We start from the raw sequence: 22,923 nt of genomic DNA, 5'->3' as shown, positions 1-22,923 counted from the left end.
ATAAGGTAATTACAGTTTTAAATATGGGCTTCCCTGGTGGTTCAGACGTTAAAGAATCTGCCTGCAATGTGGGAGATCAGGGTTCGACCCCTGGGTTGGGAAGATCCCCTGGAGAAGGGTACGGCTACCCACTCCAGCATTTCTTGCCTGGAGAATTCCATGGACAGAGGAGCCTGGCGAGCTACAGTTCACGGGGTGGCAAAGAGCTAGACACGACTGAGCGACTAACACACAGTTTTAAATATTTTTATAACGTGTCTATTAAGAAGTAAAAGTCAAAAACCAAAGATTTAAGATGAAATGTTTCAAAAAACTTTCAGGTTTAAAGAGTAGGCATTTAATCTAATATTAGTGGTAGTTTGATGGAAAAGCTTCAAAACAATAATGACAATCACTGTAACAGACAACAGAGTTCTGTGCCTTCTGTTTCTCAGATTCTTCCTGCACTCCAGCTGCCAGAACCACTTCTGACTTGACAGTTTTACTTCTGCTGATTGCCCTACTCCTCAGCATTCGCTCTTGACGACCTGATTTGAGAAAGAGAAGAATCAAGCCTATATATTAAGCAAAACAATAGGAAGAGAAAGAAGGCCACAGCGTGAAAGTCACTCAGTTGTGTCTGACTCTTTGTGACCCCATGAACTGTAGCTCCCCAATTCCTCTGTCCATGGAATTCTCCAGGCAAGAAATGTTGGAATGGGTAGACGTTCCCTTCTCCAGAATCCTTCCAAGCCAGCGAATGAACCTGGGTCTCCTGCATTGCAGGCAGATTCTTTACCATCTGAGCCACAAGGGAAACCCAGAGAAGGCCTAACCTACTGAGTAATAAAAACGCTTCAGTACAGGCTTGTTTGCAAGGTCAAACCTACAGTCCAGAAAATTAATAAGAGTACCAAAAATCCAACATTCAGCTAACCAAGGTCCTCCTACACACTTGGTCCACAAAACTATATAGACTCTTGTGGTAAAATTTTTAACACTCAAATTATTAAACTCCATGAAAATAAAGACTGAGCTTTGACAACCTCTGTATACTTAATTCCTAGAAGAGTACTTGTTGAATGACTAAATAAACTAAGCATGCACTTTTAAGTGCAGAGATTTGCTGATGAATAACATTCTTGGCTGTGTGGAATTGGGCAAAAAACATCTACGCCTTAATTTCTTCAACTGTAAAATAAGAATATATTTTAAGAGGTGGAGTGGTTATGAGAAATAAATGAAAAATTATAAAGAGTACAAAATTCACTGTCTGGTACACTGTGGGCACTTAATTCAAAATAGCTATTGCTACATGATATTATTGGTAATAATAGTGCTTACCCACACAACAGAGTAAACTAGATATGATCCTTGATTCCTTTAGTATTTTCCTCACCCACCACATTTAATCATCCAACACATACTGTCAGAGCCTCCAAACTCCACCACTTTAACCCAACCATTCCAACCTAAAGCACCATCATGTCTTGCCTAGATTACAGCAGGTGTCACTATGTCCACTCTCAAAACTTGCGAATCTATTCTCTACCTACTACCTTAAGGCACAAATCTGGTCACATGATTGCTCTGCTAAAGTCCTTACTTTTGAGTGTGACTGGTTCCCTATTACACTCAAAATAAAACCCAAATTCTTCAAAACTATGACCTACAAGGCCTTACATGATGACCTGGCCTCTATCTCTGTTCTACACCTTATCCCCTATCCTCTCTCTTAGTTCATTTATTCCTGTCATACTGACCTTCTTGTTGCTAGCTTGTCAACCCCGTTTCCACTCAAATGTGGTTCCTCACAGGGGACCTCCTTGGCCATCCTGTTTCAGTGTATCCTGTCTCTCCCCAGCATTTTTCCCTCTTTACTGAGCTTTACTGTTCCCACCATCCTTTACGCCATTTTTACAATACTTTGAAATTATATTAGATACCTGCTACCCAGTGATTGTCTACCCTCGATAGTATGTTCCAAGAAGCTACGTTCAGTTTACCCTAAAAACCCCATCACCTTTCAGTGTCTAGCATACAACTGGCCATTAAAGACACTTCCTGAATGAATACTAAAGGCTGGCATCTAGGTCCAGTCAGTGAGTTGCTGAGTTCTACTAAAAATCATCAGTCCAGTCATTTATGATCCACACGATGCTGAGGGGCTACACTCCAGGACTAGAACACTGACAACTGTGGAATTCTGCAAATGCAGAATCGGCACAGTGTAACCACTGGCTAGCAGTCCGCTCTACCAGACAGATGCCAAACGGACAAAAGCTAGCTGGTAATAGCCAGTGGGAGCCATTATGGAATTCGACCATGCTTGAGCTATTTCCAAAGTTTGATTTCCTAGTGTTGTTTGGCATTTTTCTTCACAGTTGTTTTATTGTAAAAATAAAACCAAGCACCATTCTTGTTCACCTGCTCTGTCAAACTGAACTGTAAACATGTTCCAGCTACACACACATCCATTTGTCCTAAATATACACTGCTGAAAATAAAAAGTGGTTTTAAGCCACAGTGTCTCTACTAAAGAAATGTTGAAATGTGTTTTTAAACATGCCTAAGATCATGTAGAATCCAAAAGAATGAGTAGGCTATCAGACAGGAGGAGGGGTGGTTCAGCCTAACAGAAATACAATAATTAACAAATATTTGGGGTACATGTCCCAAAACAAGAATGATTTCTTAAGCATAACCAAACAATGGCAGTTCCAGTTTAAATTTTTGGATGTCAATCTAAAAAAGTATTCTTCACATACATAAGTTGTGAACCATGAAACTAATCAACAAAATTAAACAGAAAATCAAAGTTTTGTTACAGTTTTCAGCAATTTCAGAACATACAAAAGCTAAAATTTGAGAAAACTGATACATTTTCACATCAGGTTTGCAAATGATTCTAGAATCAGTTACTAGTCATCACCTTCTCTATATTTGCTATGGGCCTAATGCCGTATGTTGTAACCTCTAAAAATAAGTCTCCATTTTAGTAAAATGATGAAACCAGTAACTCAGTGAATAAAAACAAGGAACTGCTGAATGTCAGCACGTTTCACAGGCCACAGCTAATTAGATGATTAAAATGATAAATTTCTCAACTCTTTTTAAAATAATTCAAATATAGGAATGTTAAGAAAAGCTCACTTTTTTTCTTTTGAACTCAACTTTTATAGCAAATTCATTTTTTTTTTTAAATCAATAACCCATTCCTGGGAGTTTCCATGAACAACATGCACCAGGACAGTCAAGCAAAAAACTGAAGAAATGGAACAGAAGCAGGGTGCCAGTGATTTTCATCTTACGCTTTCAAGAAGTAAGATTATCTTTATAAAAGTCTGAACACTGGCAAAGCAAGGTACACTTCTGTCCTCAAATGGCCCATAAGAGCACAGCACCTACCACTCAACTCCCAGGGATTAGGAGATAAGTCACAAACATTCTCTTGGCTAAGGCAAAAGGCTTTACAGAACTCTGCAGGCTGCATTTCCACAGTCTGCAGAGTTTTGAGCACTCTTCCCACAATCCTCACGCCCCAAACTACACAAAACACCACGTGACTGAGAAGCCGGTTAGAGCAGGAAGGAACACTTGGATATGCAAACAAAGTAAAAGGGTAGTAAATACAGGGGCCATACTGTGTCTGTGAAAACTGACTTGCTTAAAATTTTTTAGAGAAATCAAGTTATTTCCTAGTCAATTCCTAACAAGCTGTTGAGAAGTGACATTACAAAGGAAACTGGGATCTTTATTCTGAAACTCAGAATCCAGAATACACAGGTTATGATACAGGCATTTTAAACTCAACACATTCGTTTCAGACTTCTCACCCTGTGGCTCAGCTCTAGCAGCAACTTCAAAGAACTGCTTCATTCAGAGGCATTTCTAAAAATGAATAAGTAGCACCAGATTAATAAAACAGTAATAAATTAATTACTCTGGGAGAGTCTTGTGTTTTTTTCTTGTTTTTTGGCTTACCATGTGCTATAAAAAAAGTGTTCAGAAAGCAAGCCTGTTTCAGGTGCAAGATTATTAGGGAGCAGCACACATACAAAGTGCTAATAAACAGCCCGAGACAAGCCAGATGCGGCGCGAGCACTACTATGAAAACGTGACCGCCAGTACGCAGCGTGCGCCTTTCAGGGACTCGAGTCCTGTGTTTAAGGTCCATCATCTAACTCAGGGCCTAATCTGATGGATAAATGTTTGACTGGAAACACTATCCTATCGACGTCAGGAGATACAGACCTCAGCAGAGCACTCGCTCAAACATTCCTCATCGATTGTCTTGTCAGTTACTCTCCTGAAGGGTTAGATACCTTTGGACCATGGTAAGTAAAACAAATGAAAACAACCCCGATTAATCCAGAAAGCTCTTCAGGAGTTCAGTGTACAAGAACCAAAGTGTTCTAAGACTTCGGCCTAAAAGAGTCAAGAAGCAGTTGCGCCAACCTGGGGTTAAGGTGGACTGCTTTACCCTCTCCCTACCTCAGCCAAGCCAAGCAACCAAATAAATTTTACTATTCTTTCCTGAGTAGGGAAACACACACACACACGTGTAAATATCTCAGAGACGGATGGCATTTTTCTTGAAAATGCCTCAGTGAATCAGTATATAAAATCTGTCTTAAAACCTCACTTTTGAGCTTTTATTCAAATACTACTCTCTTTTAGTTCACTTAAAAATATTAAAGTGGTAGAACACAAATACCTAAGGCAACCAGCACTTTGGTGTTAAACTAGATTTTAGAGATATCTTAAGCCTAATAGCGAGTTTCTAAGAACATAGCAATGCATTCTGTGGTTGAGATAGATGGGAGAAAGTTTACTTCAATCAAGAGAACTTAAAATTTTACATAAATTTACAGTTTATTCCTCTCCACTATCTCACAGTGCTATTAAACAGGCTAAAACCAGGTATTATTCCTAGTTCTTCTACAGACAAAGAAAACAAGAAGTTCAAAAGGTTTAGTGACAATAAGGGAAGGAAAACAAAAAAATTCAGGTTCTCAGACTCTATGAATCACAGGTCTATCTTAACACATTAAGAAACAAAAATAATTGTTTAACATTATTACTATTACTACTTTGAAATAAATAGTTTATAGGTGATGCGGTATACGGAATAAAGGAAAATATTTTTACATAACATAAGCAATTTAAATGTCCTTCATATTGAAGAGAGTTTTACTTCCTTTCTAAATAATGATTTAGTTCAAATTCATTATCTTAGAGCAGTTGTTTTCCCAATGCTTTTTCTCACATAGCCTTTCTTTCTTCTTATCCATTAAATAATACAGAATAGAAGAGTATCAAAAATATAATCCTGGGACTTCGTGGGTAGTCCAGAGGTTAGTACTCCACACTCCCAATTCAAGGAGGCCTGGGTTCAATTTCTGGTCGGGGAACTAGAGCTCACAAGCCACAGCTAAGGGTTCGAGCGCCTCAACTACAGACCCGTCTGCCTCAACCAAGGCCTGGCGCTGCCGAGTAAGTATTTCAAAATGCGCACAGACAATCTCTTATTTAGAAGCTAACTCTCACAATCTGCAGCAAGTGAATAACCAGTGAAGACAAACATAACGAAGGCTCCACTGTGTTCAACGGCTCTATGGCTCAGGGACTAGAGCACTGGTCTCGTAAACTGTTTGTAAGTCACTCTTTTTTAATCTTCACTCCAAAATTTTCCTACTCAGAGTTGGTAACAAACAGAAGTTAGATAAAATAAAATCTCCATGTAATTAGAAGACTGCTAAACTACAAACCATGACTCACTAATTCTGAATATTAGTCAATACAAAAGAACTCCTATACATCAAAATCACCTGGGCACTGCCCTGGAGTTAAAATTCTGTTGTAATATTTTGTAGCTGCTGTGAGTTTTTCCTTGGTTCAAAAGGAGAGAAATGAGGAGGAGAAACGGGTAGCAAGGGCTTGAAAAGACTATTGCTAGACTAAAGACCTGAACACACTAAGATGCCCACAGCTTTAAACAGCCCTTTACTCATGACATTTACTTAAGATGGACGTGGAGCTCACTCCCCTCTACTCAGCATGTTTTACAAAATGTGAAAGTTAAACAATGTATATGAAGCACAGAGTGTTGGCCTGACACAGTAAATGTTCCCTATTATGATGAAACAGTCAGGAATTCTAGACAGCCATAAACCTCCAGCCTGGGTTTTTCTGAGTTCAAAGCCTAACACTCTTCACTACTACGGTTCTGTGTTCCAAAATTAAGTCCTAGCTTCCAAAATACAGATCAACTGTTTAGCTCTCACGCTACTCGGGTTAATGTGTGCTGTGAGCTCAGTCACTCAGTTGTGTCTGACTCTTTTTGACCCTATTTTGACCTGTAGCCCACGAGGCTCCTCTGTCCATGGAATTTTCTAGGCAAAAATACTGGAGCAGGCTGACATGTTCTCCTCCAGGGAATCTTCCCGACCCAGGGATCAAACCCGCATCTCTTACATCTCCTGTACTGGCAGGCAGAATCCTTTATCACTGAGCCAGCTGGGAAGCCCAGTTGGGGGAATAACACAGCTAATATGCTATCTTGTTCATTTCATCTCTGCAAATGGTCTCTCTATTCCCAGAGATCTTCTGCAGAGCCTGCATGGAGTAATAATTCTAGATGCTGAACCATCAGTCTGTATCTTGGAACCTGTAAACACATTCCTAAATTATCTACACATCAACACATGCCTAAATTACCTGCAATTAACAACCAAGGTAACTTTCTGAAAAATACCTCCTTCTCTGCTTAGACTTATCATTTCCTCAAAAAGCTTCTTATTTTTGTATTTCTCCATGGTAGGAGAAATGAGACAAGATTTACCATCAAAGAGAAGTAAACCTAATGCTATGTACAACTTACAACAAGCCTTAGAAGAAATGTAAAATATCCTACTTCACTGTTCTAAAAAGTAAAATACAGTTAAAAGTAGCTCTATTAACTATAGAGGGTATACGTGAAGTATATGTCGATTGTAACCAGTTAACTACTTAAAGTATTCTAACTCCGTATCCTCCTGGTAAATCGGAAAATTAGAAGCCAGGCTGAGAGCACAAAGTAGGGGAACGGCAGTACTGAAGCTGAGCCCATTAGCCTCAGAGACGCCGACAGCCACTCTGACCACAACACGAATGCACTCCAAAGCCTGGCACCAACTCAGGATCATTACTGAATTGTACAATGAACTTTTAAAATTACAAAAACCAGTACATCATTTTAGAAATCTCTGCACTAAGCTCACTTTTCAGAGTACTACTATCACATAAAAGTCTAAGCAGCTTAAATATTCTCATAAGAACTGGCAAACTTAGGTGGGTACCCCCAACCACTCTAAACTCTAAAGGCTTTAGGGTGAGCCCACAATTGCTTTATACATATGCAAGTGATTAAGTGTTCCTAGAAGTTTATGAAATATTGATTAGTGGTAAAGAGAAAGAATACTTCTTAAAGTGCTATTTTAACATAATTCCCTAAATTAAACACGTAAAATTAGAAGAAAAGTTTTCACATACAAAGTCATAGCACTATGATTATCATCTTACAGAAAAAAGGTAACGGAACTAATTATTTCCATTCAAGTCAAAAAGGTTTAGAAAAGACAACTCGTCAACAGGGGTATCTCGGGACTCCCCTGGTGGTCCAGGAATTAAGATTCCTCGTTTCCACTGCAGAGGGTGGGGGTTTGATCCCTGGTGTGGAACTAAGATCCTGCATGGTGCAGTCAAAAAAAGTGTGTGTGGGGGGGGCGGATATCTCTGAGGGTCCTATGAAAAATAAGTACCTGGAGAGGCAAATTAGAGTAGCCTCAATCCCAGCCCTCAATGAACTTATAGTTTAGATGAAGAAGTAACACAAGGACAAGGTGGGGTTAATTATACAAGGCCTATGAGAAGGAAATGGATCTTCTCTAAGCCATAAAGAAAATTATAAAACAGCATTCCCAGAAACCTAACAAAAACCTAAAGTTTGCATCACATCTTCGGGTTACATTGTTAGGTGCAGAGAGGGTGTAGGATGCAGTCAAAAACTAACCTAGAAACCCCTTTAAATCTCTCCTTAAGTCGATGGCCTATATTTAGAGTATTTACTCCATCTTTCTCAGTGCTTCTTCCTCTTTAAAGTAAGGATTACAATGTACCTACATCATCAGGTTTATGGGAAGATTAAACGAATTAAGGTAAACTCTTAAAAGAATCTGGTATGCAGTAGTTAAGATAAAGGTAAGCTGTTATCTTCAGGATGGCCTTTTTAAAAATGTATCTTTAGACAAAAAAACCACACTCAATTATGAGATGGTCGAATTATAAGGCATGGGAGAATTGAGAATGACAAAGAATAGATTCACTTTCTTCAACTGCAATCAAAATCTCCCAAGAACATATGCTCAGTACCATAAGGAGTGAGTGATGGCTGAAACTGCCTGGACTATTAAAATACTTTTTTGGCAGGACAAAACATAGTTGAATACTTATTTCTTCTTTGTTTTTCTTTTTTGGGGTTTTGGTGTGTTTTTTTTGCCACAACACACGGCTTGAACCCAGGTTCCCCGCAGTGAGAGCGCAGAACACTAACCACTGGACTGCCAGGGAATTCCCTGCTCACTTTAATATATTGACAATGCAGTTTCACTCTTCGTTTCTCCTTTAAGCTCATTTCTTTGCTCAGTCTAGCTCTGTTCCATCTGAGGAACTGGGTGATCAATTTTTCAAGATTACTCCAAGCTTCCTTTAAGGAGTACGTGTTTTTCTATTTTCTTTTTTTCCCTTTTTTTCATCCAACTGGTCACACAACACTGGAAAAAACCCACCCTCACACATAAAAAGTTTCTGCTGAAACAGACACACTCCAACACTTAAAATATCATCTCATCCAAGCTAGGAAACAATAATAAGTCTGGTTTGGAAACGGCTTAGCTAGTTTCACAACCAGTCCAAAAGGGCAGCTCAAAGGCACTGCAAGGTGGGGTGTGTGTCAATATTTTGAGTTTCCTCACCCCTCTTTCTCAACTTCTGACCACAAACTGGCAACTTCATCAGATGACTGGCCAGCATAAACGCACATGAAGAAATGTGATACTCTACCCTTCTCATAGTTAGCAAGCTGGGCTGCCCAAGTTTCGAAAAGAACCTAACTTTTTTAAAGGATAACTAATTTTTTAAAAGTTCATCAGCTAGTTCAAACAATTACATTGAACCATCAGTTCCACAGTGAAAGACATATGGAGCCGATTTTATTTTTAACTCTTAGTTTTTCATTATTTTCATTTTAAGTCACTTTGTCTAAACTCTTTAATTCGTTTTACTTTTCATCTCCAAATCAGTCACTGCTTCTTCATTTAAGCAGCAACTGTTCATTTTTAAATGAACGGAGCTATTTACAAAGTATATCCTTACACAAGTAGAAAAATATGCAACACACAAAGAAAAGATGGTGTAAGTATGATCACTCTGATGGTCGGCTAATAATGAAGTAAAAAACAGCTACACAGTGGAAGGGGGAGAAGAGGAAATAAAAACCACCCAGACATCTCATCCTGCTAAGCTAATGCCTGGAAACACTGACTTAACCATACCAATAATTTCTGTTCCACATAAAAGGCATAAATTTTAGTGGCAACTCCTGCATAATCAACAAGTGATTTAAAAAATAGCCATGAGCTTTCTTCAAAAATAAAGACATGAAAAAAATTTAATAAAATAAAGACATGAACTATAAAATAAGTGAATCCACCATTCTGCACACTGGCCTCTCTCACTTGGGCAGACACTGAGATTTACCCTCAAGATAAGTACTCCTCCAGGTTTACAACCTTGCCAAAGCTATTTCAAGAAGTAACCATCTGATTCAGTCATTTCTCCAATGATTCCTTTGGAGTCAATGGCTTTCATACAGAAAAATTCCCTGGTCTTCAATGATACCACCAAAGGTAAGCATCTTGCTTGTTCTGAGAACTTGTAAGAATTACAATAAGGTATATCTGTAAAACCATTTTTTTTCCAGAAAATACTTTAAATCAACTTTTCAAGAATATTTTTCTTAAACCAAGGACATGTTCAGAGGTTTCCACTGTAAATTGGACCATTAATTCATTAAAACTCTAATTTATACCCAGCTACTTTGCCACAGGAGTAAAAAAAGAAACTAAATATGAAAATGTAACCTATATAATTACATGTCAAAGTCTGAATGCCTTAAGGAAAAGAGCTGTATGTGTCTCCTACATCTTGTTATATACTCCATCAGCCAGTACAGTAGGGCGTCCCCGATGGCTCAGCAGTAAAGAATCCACCTGCAATGCAAGAGTCAAAGGAGACACAAGTTCGATCCCTGGGTCAGGACAATCCCCTGGAGGAGGGCATGGCAACCCACTCCAGTATTCTTTCCTAGAGAATCCCCATGGATAGAGGAGCCTGGTGGGCTACAGTCCATAGGGTCGCAAAGAGTCAGACATGACCAAAGTGACTTAGCACACACGCCAGTACAGTACCTTGCACAAAATCAACGTTTAAATATCTGAATAAACTATTAATGGAGAAATGATGTAATCACACTATTTATCCTAAACTTTTCTCATGGATATTGAATCACTACCTACCACATGAAAGTACTGATACATAGACTCCAATAAAACAGAATGCCTCTCTATATACTGCAACCTGGCACAGAACTGAGTGGAGAAGTGTAAGGAGCACATCATTTGACAATTTCTAATCATCTCTTTCAACTGCCAGTGGCTTTGAAGAATGTAAAGTTCAAAAAAATAGCCCTTGCCTTGTTAAAGTAGAAAAAAAACAAAAAATCATGACTTACCAAAGACTGCCTATGTGCTAAGAGCTCTCGGGATGACACAGAGGCTACAACAGCAAGAACTGACAGCTGTGTGTGTGCGGTGACGGGGGGAAAAGGAGTGCCTTCTCAAGAAAGCTGTAAGAATGTGGAGCATGGAACGGCCACTTCCAGCCTGAGCAGAGAAGAGGCAGACAATACAGGATGATTTCACTGTAGTATCTGAAATTGAAGGGGAAGCATTTTAATAGGTGCATGTAAATGTTTTTCTTTATAAAAAATAGAATTTTAATGTACATATTTTAGTACCCTACTTTTTTCACTTGGTATATCTTACCACTCAAGATTAATTGAAATAATTATTTATAAGTTAACTGAATATATTTTAGATTAAAAGGGGATGAAGGGTATAAGGAAGGTAACAGCAACAACTACATGTACCAACTTAATAAAAAACTGTTTTTTTTTCAAAAAAAGTCATTAATTGTGTAATTAATTTACCTCTTTGAAGAACATTATATACAAATACATTTATAAAGGAGGAAAAATTCCATAGATGCAAATACAGCCAACTTCCTAAACTTCTGGTTTGCTTAGTTGATCTAATTAGCAGTTAAGAGAAAAGCCTAGAGCCACTTCACATCCATTAGGACAATTATTATCAAATAACAAAATATAACAAGTATTAGCAAAGATGCAGATAAACTGGAACTCTCATGCATTGCTGGTGGGAATATAAAATGATGCAGCTGCTGTGGAAAATAATCTGGCAATTCCTCAAAAGTCAGACAGAATTACCATCAGTTCCAGCAATTCCACTCCTGGGTATATATAGTAAAATGAAACAAAAGCAGAGACTCAAACAGACCCTTACAAATCAATGTTAACAGCATCATTATTCACAAAAGCCAAAATGTGGAACCTAAGAGCCCATCAACTGTTGAAAGGATAAATAAAATGTGTATGTGTGTGTGCACGCACATGAATATTATTATTATTCAACCAGGAAAAGGAATAAAATTTTGACACACAGTATAATGTGGATGAATCCTGAAAACAGTAAGTGAAATAAGCCAGATACAAAATTATAAATATTGTATGATTCCCCAAAAGGTCCAAAAGTCAAAGCTATGGTTTTTCCAGTTGTCATGTATGGATGTGAGAGTCGGACCATAAAGAAGGCTGAGAGCCAAAGAATTGATGCTTTTGAACTGTGGTGCTGGAGAAGACTCTTGAGAGTCCTTTGGACTGCAAGGAGATCCAACCAGTCCATCCTAAAGGAGACCAACCCTGAATATTCACTGGAAGGACTGATGCTGAAACTGAAGCTCCAATATTCTGGCCACCTGATGCAAAGAGCTGACTCACTGGAAAAGACCCTGATGCTGGGAAAGACTGAAGGCAGGAGGAGAAGGGCATGACAAAGGGTGAGATGGTTGGATAGCATCACCGACTGGATGGACATGAGTTTGAGCGAGCTCTGGGAGATGGTGAAGGACAGGGAGGTCTGGCGTGCTGCAGTTCATGGGGTTGCAAAGAGTGGGACACAACTGACTGAGTAACAATGATTCCCTTTATATGAGATACTTGGACTAGCAAATTCAGAGAGAAAGCAGAGTTTACCAGGGGCTGGAGGTAGGGAGGAATTGGGAGTTATTGTATCAATATAATTGTTACAAGGTTCTATCTGGTATGATGAAAAATTTCTAGAAACAGAGTAGCGGTCATGTTTGCACAACACTATGCGCACTTGATGCCATGGAATAATACACTCAAATGTGGTTAAAACAGTAAACTGTATGTTAGGTACAGCTTATCTCCACCACTCCCTCCAAAAAAGCCTAAGGGGCCCATTTCTGAATTGTCAGCCAGCTAAATACTAGGCATGGAGTATTTATGACGGTTATTCTCACACTCACATTCTCTAATTCCAGTCCAGACTAAGACCAAGGAAGATAGAAGAGTGTCATCTATACCCTCCATGTAGAAAGCCTATGAATGCAGAAGAGAACAGCCAGTGTGGCAAGAGCCACTTGAAGCAATGCGTCAGCGAGCTGCTAAAGCAGGCACACGTCCTCAGGGAGCTGGCACTGAGAACCCAGAGCCCTCTACTGATAATGCAAAATAGACGGGAAAGCTAAGCAAGGTTGATTCCTTCCATAGAAATCCTAAGTTACAAACTTCTGAGTATGAGTTTACAATTTTAATTGTAAACATTAGTGTGTGAGGAAAGTGAAGTTACTCAGTCGTGTCCGACTCTTTGCGACCCCACAGACTGTAGCCCATCAGGCTCCTCCTTCTATGGGATTTTCCAGGCAAGAGTACTGGAGTGGGTTGCCAATTCCTTCTCCAGAGGATCTTCCCGACCCAGGGATCGAATCCAGGTCTCCCACCTTGTAGGCAGACGCTTTACCATCTGAGCCACCAGGGAAGCTAGTGTGTGATGGGCAGTAGGAACAATCCACAGGTGATTAACCTGTGAATTTCTACTTATGTAAATAATGTTTACTACATCATCAAGACAAAGTTTCAAGAACTAGAGATTTATAAATTAGACATGTCTCGGCTCTAAGGAGCTTATATCTAGCCAGAGATGTAAGACATCTATATAAAAAATTCAGTTCAATCAACATCATTTAGCACCTTACACTCAACAAATTGAACTGAAATCAGGGGCACCAAACACTGTGCTAAACTCTGGGTATTCAAAGGTGATTAAGAGACAATCCTGTGAGAAAAGATGAGAGGCAAACAAATATTTTAATAAAATACATATCACAATAAATACATATCACGTCTACAGTGTACACTACCAAACAAGTACATACACAAACCATTTAAGTTTAAATAAAAAGTCTTATTATAAAGTCTAGCATTAAATGTACTGATTTAGATTTAATAGTTTCACCAAAATGCACAGACCTGGTCCCTCAATTTCTCAAATTTTTTCACAAATGTCAACAAAGAAGGACTTGCACACTGAGTAGAAAGCATTAACTTGAATTTATAATCTAATGGGATGATAAACTCACAAATGGCTATATGATAAAGACAGTCAGAAAAATAAATGCAAGGGTTTTAAGGTAGGGTTCAAGGAAGAAAACATACTGAGAAAAAGATCAGGAAATGTATTTAGAAGACGGTGTTCAAAATGGCTCTTAAAAGAGGAACAGATAAAAGTGAGGAAATCGTGTGAATCTCTCCTCAGTAGATAAGGTTACTGAGGCAGGAACTTGCCTAATTCACCCTCCACCACACTAGCCTGCTGCACTTACTTAGGTGCTTTAAAAAAAAAAAAAAAAGGCTTCTGAATTCCACTGAAGATAGTAAGAAATCCACACTACCAAGATATAAAAGCAAGAACTGTATGCTTAGTCTGAAAAGCAAAGGAGACTCTTGGATGATCTGCCAAAGGAAGTAAGGGCAGCTCAACAACATGTGAATATTCCTGTATCATCACAAAACAGGCAGATACCCAAGAATCTCGTAACACACTTCCCTCCACGAAAGAAAGCTGGGTACAGGAAACAAAGGAGAAAGTAGAGTTACTCTAAACAGCGTAACTTTCTGTATCCTTTAAATTCTGGAGCATGTGACTGCATAATCTATACAAAAGATTTATAAAACCTAATTTTTAAGATTCTGTGAGGGGACTTCCCTGGAGGTGCCGTGGTGAAGAGTCTGCCTGCCAACACAGGGGACGTGGGTTCGATCCCTGCTCCGGGAAGATTCCACATGCTGCAGACCCAATTAAGCCTGAGAGACGCAAGAACCGACCCTGTGCTCAGCAATAGGAGAGGCCACGCGATGAGAAGCCCATACATAGCAACAAAGACCCACCACATCTAACATAAATTAAAAAAGAAAAAAGATTCTGGTGAGGGACAGGGAAGCCTGGCATGCTGCAGTCTATGGGGTCACAAAGACTTGGACTCGATTTCACGACTGAACAATATACATTTAAAAAGTGAATCTGGCAGTAACTTGAAAAATCCAACTGAAAGAAACAAGAAAAAGGAGTTCAGTTTAGAAGTTCTAAGGATAGCCCAGGCAAATTCAGTGATAAAAGCCTGAAGTAACCTGGACAAAGTAGAACACAGCTGAAAGAAGCGCAAAAATATAGTTGTCATGACAACTGAGAGTGACTGAATGTCTGAGGGTCATAAGGGCCCACAACATGAATAGAATTTATCTTTATATGTGTTTTTTTATTATAAAACAATATATTCAGAGACAATGAAAAGTAATATAAAGTAATAATAATTAATTTCTGTTTAACAACAACCAGTAACATCTACATGTACTTTCTTCCTATGTGTAGGCTTTGAGTTTTTGTTTTTAAAGCTTGAGATATAACTTCCATCCCATACAAGTCACCCATTTAAAGTGTACAACTCCATGGCTTTTATTAGACTCAGAGTGGTACATTTACCTCCACAATCAATTTCAGAACATTTTCAATACTTCAAAAAGAAACCCCTATCACTGTTCACTGACATTCCCCTCTCCCTCCAGCCACTGGTAACCACAAATCTACTTTGTCTCTGCAGATTTGCCTGTTTTGGGCACTTCATGCAAAAAGAATCACAGACTATGTGGGGTTTTCTGACTGACTCCTTTATTTAACATGATGTTTGCAAGGTTTATACGTACTGGAGAATGTATCAGTTTTGTTGTTGTTCTGTTGCTGAGTCATGTCCAACTCTGAGACCCCCACAGACTGTAGCATGCCAGGTTTCCCTGCTCTTCACTATCTCCTGGAGTTTGCTCAGATGAATTCCTTTTCACTATTGAATAACATTCCATTGTGTTAAATGTTGTGTTTTTAACAGAACTACAATCATTCAGATACAGCATTTCTTGTGTCATAAATGCTTCATATATGCCACAGTTCAAGAAAAGCACTGTGCCCCATAAGGGGCTGTCCAACAGTTTACTTATTGTTGAACATCTAAAGTTTTTCCAGTTTTTTCTACCATAAACAAACTTTTTAAAATGCAAATGGGAACTCCTTTCAAAATAATCTATCTAGATCCAGGGAAATGCCTCTCCCAGAAACTGAGATTCCTAATGAGATTTGCCACAGAGAACAAAAGTCATGTTCTTCTAAGGAAAACTCAGGATTCCATCTACCCTAACGTCAGGAAGCAACAGTTAGAACTGAACAACAGACTGGTTCCAAATAGGAAAAGGAGTACGTCAAGGATGTATATTTTCACCCTGCTTATTAACTTCTATGCAGAGTACATCATGAGAAACGCTGGGCTGGAGGAAGCACAAGCTGGAATCAAGATTGCCAGGAGAAATATCAATAACCTCAGATATGCCGATGACACCGCCCTTATGGCAGAAAGTGAAGAGGAACTAAAAAGCCTCTTGATGAAAGTGAAAGAGAGTGAAAAAGTTGGCTTAAAGCTCAACATTCAGAAAACGAAGATCATGGCATCTGGTCCCATCACTTCATGGGAAATAGATGGGGAAACAGTGGAAACAGTGTCAGAGTTTATTTTGGGGGGCTCCAAGATCACTGCAGATGGTGATTGCAGCCATGAAATTAAAAGACGCTTACTCCTTGGAAGGAAAGTTATGACCAACCTAGATAGCATATTCAAAAGCAGAGATATTACTTTGCTAACAAAGGTCCGTCTAGTCAAGGCTATGGTTTTTCCTGTGGTCATGTATGGATGTGAGAGTTGAACTGTGAAGAAAGCTGAGCACCAAGAATTGATGCTTTTGAACTGTGGTGTTGGAGAAGACTCTTGAGAGTCCCTTGGACTGCAAGGAGATCCAACTAGTCCATTCTAAAGGAGATAGGTCCTGGGTGTTCATTGGAAGGACTGATGTTAAAGCTGAAACTCCAATACTTTGGCCACCTCATGCGAAGAATTGACTCATTGGAAAAGACCCTGATGCTGGGAGGGATTGGGGGCAGGAAGAGAAGGGGACGACAGAGGATGAGATGGCTGGATGGCATCACCGACTCGATGGACATGAGTTTGAGTGAACTCCGGGAGTTGGTGATGGACAGGGAGGCCTGGCGTGCTGCGATTCATGGGGTCGCAGAGAGTCGGACACAACTGAGCGACTGAACTGAACTGAAACCTAGGTAAAGGACAGATGTTAAAAGCCATCTAACATGGAAAAGTATGAGATGGGGTGAATTCTGAGAGTAAGCATTGACATATATACATTACCATGTGTAGAACAGATAGCTGTAAGGAAGCTGAGCTCAGCTGGGTGCTCTGTGATGACCTAGAGAGGTGGGGCGGGGGCTGGGGAAAGATTAAGAAGGAGGGGATATATGTATACATATAGCTGATTCCCAGTGTTACACAGCAGAAAGTAACACAACATTGTAAAGCAATTACACTATAATATTTTTTTAATTTTGAAAAGAAAAAAAAGAAGTATGTTCCCATAAAACCCAGATTAAGAATGACAACTCATAATTTTAAAGACCCAGTAACATAGTTAACCATTACTAGCCGGACTCTTCCATCAGAAATGTTTACGGATGAAGAAAGTAAATACTCTGTCCAAATGTGATGCCTAGTATTAAGTAGCTTCAAAGAAATCATACCACTTTTCCCTTCCCCAGCAGGATGGAAGACAATAAACAGGAGATAAGTCTTGACTAAAACAGTAAAGATGTATTATTTACTCTTGCTACTGGATGACAGTACATGAAACCCAACAGGCAGAAAGATGTCACCCATATAGTCCACCAGGATCCTCAGAAGCAATTAGACATATCTGGTTCCCCTAAAACATTTTCACTGCCTGTGACTTCCCATTCATTAACCAAAAATGTGAACAATTTCTAAATCACAAAGGTTTTAATTCCAAATCAGTTTTACGATTGTTAATCCCCACCCAGTAAAATCCCTTAGAATCTGATCTAAAAATAAAACTATGTGTCAAGTGTTCCTCAAGAAAAACTATCTACACTGATTGGAATGTGAAGCAATTAACACACTTCTTGAGTGAGTTGCCAAAGAGACTTGAGATAGCCTGGGCCAAAACCAGTAACAAAGGAACAACACCCACTTGACATTTTCCTTGGTTAAACTGACATTCTAGGAGTAATTTTAGGAGAAAGGCTAACAGATCTGAAGTTAACTACTAAAATCATTGTGAGCTTCACAAGTATCCTGGGAGAAAAGGAGGAGCAGAATGACTCAACCACTATAAAATTAAAGATGAAAACTATAATATGTAATTAAGGAATTTTTACTCACAACTTTAAGGCAAGGAAAAAAAAAAAACCAGCCATTTACTATCCTAAGGATTATAGGCAAGGTAGTTAAACCCTGTACCAAAAATACTAACTGAATTATAACACAAATAACTAGTATCACATTTGCAACCTGGGCAGCTTAGCAAATAAGAATTCTTAGACATCCATACACAAAGATAAACACACACACACGCACAACAACCAAAACCCTAAACAACCTCATCCTAAATGAACCCAAGTGTCCCTTGATGTCCCAATTAATTTAGTCAAGGTGAACAATTTTCCAACTACAGTGATTTTTTTCGGAGAACTGACTTTCACAACACACGATTTAAAAAACAAAAGATCTTTTTAAGTCAAAGCTTGACTTTATGGTTTCATAAACCCCCCACTGTCACATAGTCCACTGCCTTTCAAAGGCACTAGTTAAAATTCTCTTCTGCAAGTCAACATTAAGGCATGCTGTTCATCTAACAAGCTCCTCCCAAGACCAGGATTATGATGTATGGGCTATTATGTTAACATGCAAACAAAAGCACTCCCCATGTAACATTTTTCTATTTTTAGGCAACAGGTTATTAACAAAGCTTTATCTGGAATTAAAATGTGATAGAATCATGCACCTACTACAAACAGGTTACTTGAAATAGTAATTTGAAGTTATTAATTATATTTTCCATTTAATAAGTAACCTAGTGCTTCTGGAGAAGTCAAATTTAACTTCCAAGAAGTTGTTGTTTAATCCTCAGAGCAAACTTCTACTTTGGATTTCACAAATGGCCTGTTTTAAACTAAAACCAACTAGTCTCAGAGCAGTTAAAATATAATACTTAATGTTTAACCATTCTCCATTTGATCTTTTAGTTACTTTTCATCATAAGTGACCAGCTTAATCTGCTTCTCACTGTTTTCTCCTGCAAAACCAAAACCTATGAAATATGTTCTCCTGTACTTCACTCAAGCCTTCTCCTTTGAAGGCATACACATCTTTTAATTGTTGTTAAATAAGAATTTTAGAAAACTAAGCAATTTCACTACAACTTATAATCACAAACACTGCATACCTAAAAGATAATAAGCTTTTACACAGAAAGAGTAACAGGTTAATTTTCCCAAGTATCCTGTGTTCAACTGGGTCAAATGTTTCTGTTGCATTTTAAACAGCACAGCCCTTAAAGTGATAAGGGTGAAAACAAACCAAAAGAATTTTAATCTTAATGTTCTGGAGTGGTATATAATCATCACAACCCAAAAAAGATTCAGGAACTTCTAGATGAAGTCTGTTAATATCATAATAGTCACTTTAGCACAAACATTAAGCACAACAATACAGCTCTTTGGGGAAAATTATGTTCATAGAGCTAAAGACTTTAAAACAGAACTGGAATCCACAGAATCAATCTGAACAGTTTACTATATAAAACATCTACTCAACTAAAAATAGTTGCATTCTACAATTTTTCAGATGTTTCATATAATCTGCCAATTTCTAAGCAACTGGGGAGCACAATTTATGTTGTCAACAACCATTTAAAATGCGGTATTAGTAGACTGTCTTACATTTATAAAGACAACACTTTTGTGAGCAAGCACAACTTCAGAAGAACCTTTTGCAAGAATCCCGAGAAATATGAATTCTGTTCATTCACCACAGTGCAAGAGCAAAATATTTGACATAAAGCATTTATCAAAATGTTCTTGACGGAGCTTAACAAAGTAAATCTGTGCAATTACTAACAGCTTTAACATCATCAAGAGAAGGGGGAAAATCGATTATCAGCAAGAAAACTAGCAACATTCGTCTAAAATAACTCCAATTAAACCAACTAGCTGACTATCTTCAACAAAGAAAGATCCTTCGCAAGCTAGGCAACCTTTGTTTCAGACCCTCATCTCTCACCACTTCCTTCCTGCACCCCAGACGGCTTGCTGCTCCCCAAATTCATTCCAACTCCTGCACATCTCGGGGCCTCTGTACCAGCTGTTTCCTCAGCTTAGCCTGCTCCGCCCTCCCCACCTGAAGAGCATTTGCTCAGCACGAAAGTCCCCTCCAGTCTACGTGCTCCCTCAACTCCCCCAAGCAAAATGAGTCGTACCAAACTAGCACGACCCTGGGTAAACCCACCCTAATCACAGCGTATTGTTTTCACACTTGGGAGCGAACAGAGGGGCCGCCTACCTCCACTCAGACCCGAGCGGACGAAGCAGGCAGAAATAATGAACGCGGGCTGAATCCATTCCCTCCTTACGACTTTTCAGAACCCCGTCACACCTAGAGGAGGCACAGCAGACCCTAACCTTCCTCCCACCAGAGAAAGGGGCACACCCTGGCCCCCTGAGAGAGAACAATGAATGAACACAGCCGCCTCGCCTCTCCTCACGTCCAAACGCCTCTCTCGGGGCATCGACTAGCTCCGCAGAGCCTCTGCAGCTGCACAGCTGAAGCGTCCAGGCGGCTCTCACTTCACACAAAGGAGCCCTGGATCTTTATTCCCAAGCATCCTGGGGCCGACCGTCAGTATAAGCATCCCAACGGTATCATCAGTAACCCGCAGAGTCCTGAGCCCCAAGGGGAGGCCCCGATCCCTTCCTTTGTGGTGGGACACCGACCTACTTCCTCCTCTTGTCTCCGACTGCTCTCACCTTCCCGAAAAGGGTGTCACTTGAGAGAAGATGCAAGCCCGGGTCCCCCCACTCTGCGGCCAGAAAGAAACGACGGTGGTCCACCTCAGTGACAACACGGATTCGAGGCGTCTCTGGGCGGATTTTCCCGTGGCCGAAACACAAGGACTGTGCAACGGGAACTCGGGTGGCGCCCGCACGTCTCCCCGAAACACAAGGAAATCCTGAGTGGGGAATGTGGGGACTCGGCTCGCCGGCCATGACACCGAGCCCCGGGGCCCCCGCCCGCCCAGCGCCACCCGGGGTGACAGCGGCCTGGCCCGGCCCTCCGCCCGACCGCCGCGGGGCCGTTCCGTCAGCGACGCCCTAGCCGGGCCGCCCGGGAACCCGGCCCACTCAGCCCCGCCGCCCCGCTCCCAGGGCCCGGCCCTGCAGCCTACCTGAGGGAGCCCGGCCGCCTCCGCGTCCAGTCGTCCGGCGGCGGCGTCTGGTCCGCTCCTCCTCCCCGCGGCGGGTGAGGGAGCGGGAGGCGATCACATTCGGCGCGTCCCCAGCCCAGGGGACGGGGCCCCGGGCAGCTCTCGCATTGTCCCACTCGCGCTCCGCGGCCTCAGGGCACACACCCCAAAGCCCGGCCACCTGTCCCTCTCCGGGGCCCAAGAGCGGCAGGAAAGCCTTCCCGTCTCACTCTCGTTCTCGCCTTAATCCCGCCATCTAAGATGGCGGCCCCAGCGCCCGCACTTGAGAGACTCTCGGGCGGCCCCGGCAGGCGAGCCCTACACTCGGTGCTCCTCCTCCCGACCTGCGCCGCCACCAGCTCTGCTTCTGCGCGAGCCCGCCTAGGAGCCGACTTCAAACTTGGCTCGGGCATCCATCGCTCTGGCCTGAACTCTGGTCCCACCTCCTAGTGGGCGTGGCCTAGAGATCGCGCAGGTCGCCATTTCCGAGCCGTGAAGGCTCTAGGGCGGGGGCCGATCGGCCAACGGAGTGGCGGTCGAGGAGGGTCAGAGTTTAGCTGCCCCGAAGGAGTCTGAGACTGAAAAGGGAGAAGGCGGCCAGCCTGGTGATATCTCAAGGTCCAGAGATAACCAAATAAGCCCGAGGACTCAGTGTAGAGAACAGTGTCCAGCTTTGGCATGTTCTCCCTGGAGTCCGACGCATCAGGAGACACATCGCGACTCTGTCGTTTACCCATCATGTGGGAAAGTCAGTAAACTTTTGAGTCTCAGTTCCTTGCTGGCTCAAACGAGAAAGAATCTGCCTGCAGGAGACCCAGGTTGGATCCCTGGGTCTGAAAGACCGCTGAAGAAGGGAATGGCTACCCACTCCAGTATTCTTGATTGGGAAACCCCATGGACAGAGGAGCCTGGCGGCTACAGTCCATAGGGTTGCAAAAGAGACACAGTGTAGCTACTAAACAGCAACAGCAAATGGATATTTTAATGCATATACCCATCGCCCCAGCAGGTCCCCTCTGGACACTAATTCTAGAGCACAAAAAGGCACTCGCTAAAATGTTCATTGCCATGCTGTTTGCATTAGAGATGACACTGGAAAAAATGTTACTTAGTTAAAAAGGAAACTGTTCAAATAAAGGGTGCTATCTCCACAGTCCATGATACCCATTTGTTAAAAAGAATCAGCTAGTTCTATATACTGATTTTTTTTCATCGAAGACATTACATTTTAAAAAGTAGAACATGTACAGAATGACCATTCTAACAGGGGCACACAATGCTACCCACCACCATGTACATTTTTTAATTTAAATTTTTATTGAAAGCCTGTTAGTACCACACGTTATTCTCCGTATTGGGAAGTCAGCAATAATCAAAAGCTCTGTCTTGTAAAGAGAAAGCCAAAGAAAATATAGTCAGTCCTATGTACAGTATAAAGGGAAATGAAGATGAAGCAAGACTATGTATAGGACTTGGCTTCCTCGGTGGCTCAGTGGAAAAAAATCCACCTGGCAATACAAGAGACAGGGGTTCCATTCCTGATCCGGGAAGATCCCACATGCTGAGGAGCAGCTAAGCTCATGTGCCTTAACTGCTGAGCCTGTGCCCTAGAACCCAGGATCCGCAACTACTGTGCCATGTACTGCAGCTAGTGAAGCCTGCAAGCCCTAGCTAGGGCCGTGCTCGACAGCAGCAAGAGCCACTGCAATGAGAAGCCCACACACCTGGACTGGAGTGTAGCCCCTAAACTTGCTGCAACTAGAGAAGAGCCTAAATAAATACAATTATTTTTTTAAAAAGAGTATGTGGACCTATATATA

The 22,923-nt window shown here is 40.9% G+C and overlaps 1 protein-coding gene across 1 annotated transcript in view; it reads right to left on the bottom strand.

Moving 5' to 3' along the window:
• RAF1 (Raf-1 proto-oncogene, serine/threonine kinase) overlaps positions 1-21,380 on the bottom strand; it is a 74,241-nt gene extending 52,861 nt beyond the window's left edge. Inside the window, exon 1 of the mRNA XM_068982807.1 lies at positions 21,086-21,380. The gene's annotated coding sequence lies outside the window, so the exon portion shown is untranslated. The remainder of the gene's footprint in view (positions 1-21,085) is intronic.
• Between the last annotated feature and the right edge of the window lie 1,543 nt (positions 21,381-22,923).

The sequence above is a fragment of the Capricornis sumatraensis genome, chromosome 10 (genome assembly GCF_032405125.1).
Source record: "Capricornis sumatraensis isolate serow.1 chromosome 10, serow.2, whole genome shotgun sequence".
NCBI lineage: Eukaryota > Metazoa > Chordata > Mammalia > Artiodactyla > Bovidae > Capricornis > Capricornis sumatraensis.
This window is presented reverse-complemented; position numbering and strand designations above follow the sequence as displayed.